This window comes from Pteropus vampyrus, unplaced genomic scaffold (genome assembly GCF_000151845.1).
Source record: "Pteropus vampyrus isolate Shadow unplaced genomic scaffold, Pvam_2.0 Scaffold2, whole genome shotgun sequence".
NCBI lineage: Eukaryota > Metazoa > Chordata > Mammalia > Chiroptera > Pteropodidae > Pteropus > Pteropus vampyrus.
Genome location: NW_011888783.1, coordinates 25,583,440 through 25,585,857, shown reverse-complemented (window position 1 = coordinate 25,585,857; position 2,418 = coordinate 25,583,440). Strand labels below are relative to the sequence as shown.

The 2,418-nt window shown below is 32.2% G+C and overlaps 1 protein-coding gene and 1 pseudogene across 1 annotated transcript in view; one reads left to right on the top strand and one right to left on the bottom strand.

Moving 5' to 3' along the window:
* Nucleotides 1-1,785, bottom strand: part of LOC105291769 — a 4,189-nt pseudogene extending 2,404 nt beyond the window's left edge.
* Nucleotides 1-2,418, top strand: part of SLC4A10 (solute carrier family 4 member 10) — a 178,910-nt gene that overhangs the window by 133,882 nt on the left and 42,610 nt on the right. The window lies entirely within an intron of this gene.

The window sequence follows — 2,418 nt, the reverse complement described above, 5'->3', positions numbered from 1 at the left end:
CTGTACCATTTCTTACTAAATTTTGTTCATCTTCTGGATCTCAACTGAGGCTTCATTTTCTTAAAGTTTTCCCTGAGCATCCAGACTCAAGGTTAGGTTGACTTTTCACTGTTAATTGTTTCCTTTGTAACTCAGAAACTTTTCAGTTTGATGTAGTCCTACTGTATATTTTGCTTTTGTTGCCTGTGATTTTGATGTCATATTCAAGAATCATTGCTAAGGCCAATGTCATAAAGCAATCCCTGTTTTCTTCTAGGAATTTCATTAAATTTGTAGATAACTTTGGGAAATATGGGCATTTTAACAACATAAGTCCTCCAATACATAAACACATTTCTATCTTTCCATTTATTTGTATCTATTCTTTTTCTTTCAGCAATGTTTTATAGTTGTAAGCATAGATGTTTTTCACCTCCTTAGTTAAATTTATTTCTGTTATAATTCTTTTTAATACTGTTGTAAATGGCCTTGTTTTCTTAATTTCCTTTTCAGATTGTTAACTGCTAGTGTATAGAAACTCGATTAATTTTTATATGTTGATTTTATATTATGCAATTTTGCCGAATTTATTCTACCAGTTTGTGTGTGTGTGTGTGTGTGTGTGTGTGTGTGTAATCTTTTAGGAACTACTCTTTCCTTCATCTCATATCTTCCGTTTTATTTACTAATTCGCTTTCTAATTAAGAATGCATGCAAGAAAAACTTTTGACATCTACAAAGAAAATCAACGTTTATTTTTACTCTCCCTTATATTTGATTTGATGATTTGACTCAGTAAAGAATTCTAGGTTCAAAATAGTTTTTCCTCATAATGTTGATGGAATTAATGAGAAAAAGTCTGATGTCATTCTATGAAGTATATGTCTATAAGTATACAGTATTGAGAGGAATTCTGAAATCAACTATAGTATATTTAGATTCTCAATTAGTTCCATGTTTTCAATTCCACCTCTTATGTTATTTCTTTGTTGAGTATGAGCCCTTCTTTGAGTCCAGATCCTCTTTAGGATTTTACTGGGTAGGCTAGGTCTCTCCTCTACTGTAATTGGAAACAGATGTATATTCTAGTTATTATTTAAGAGTGGACTGCCCAGTTTCAAATTCTGGCTCTGGCTTTTCTAGTTGTATAACCTTGGCCAAGTCAATTGTGTCTCAATATTTTCTCATGCATAATACTACCTATTTTAAGGATTATATGGAAAAGTACTACTATTGCTATTATTCCTCTGTTCTGCTTTTTTCAAACATCTTGCTTTTCATATTTCATTCATTTACATATATCTTTTGCTATTTTCCCTCATGTCTCTTTATATTATTCTTTTGCTTAATGAATTCTAGATAATGACAAAAAATAAATATGTGAGTTCCGTCCTCCTTCTTAAACCAAAAGCCGGATATGAGTCTTAATTTTAGAAACTATTTAGTGTTTTATTGGTTTTAATATTATTTCTTTTTAAATAATTTGCATCTTTTTAAAATAAATTATTCTGTTTATATGCATATGTTATCTTTAATATATTTACCTAGTGATCTAATGACCTGAAGCCAAAATTAAACAGAAATTTTTTTCCTACAGATTCTTAGCAGTAGTAGCAAAACTATTCTAATGCTGGTCAGAATTTAAGTCTCTTTAAAGCATTGGAAGCAAAATGAAAAGGGCATCAGCATATTAGAGAAAGCTTAATGTTCTTTTCGTGTTACATCAAGATGAAAGTTAAGAGTTTTATCTCATTTTATGAAAGACTGAAAAATGAACCAGAAATTAATACCGGTGATGATCATCATGATGATAGTTGCGACAATTTCAAAACTGCCTAAATGTATACCAGCGTGCTTGAATAGTTTGGTCTTGGCCACATAGTCAGTAAAAGACAGAGATTTCTGACACAAAGGCCTGCTTTCTATGACTATGTATAACAATTCTGGGACTTAGGAACCTATAGCTTTGAATAACTGGAATTAATAAATATCTATTACTACCTCCCAATTACTTTTGTTTCTCTTTTGCTATAGCTTCTACCTCTGCTGCAATGGAGGTCACTGCAGCTACCTGTAGTAACTAATGCTTCCATATCCCATTTCCTTAAAATTCCTGTCACCAACTTTCTTACTGGAACCCTTTGCCCTCTAAGAGGTCCAACTCTATGTGAGCCCACCTGGGGGATCCTCTAACTTTCTTTAGTGAGAATAGGAACCATGCCTGTCCATGTTGCCCAAGCCAAGTAGAGTTTCTTGCAATAACAGATATTCAATGACTCACTGAAGAATAAATGAGTGGTGGTAAACAGATTAAGTTTCGGATGTAAAAGATAGATGAGTGACTATTGCTTAGGCAGTGGGATTTACCAAATAGATACTATAAGATATTTTCCCTATAGAGATAATGTTAGAAATGGTAATTAGGACCTACAGTTCTAT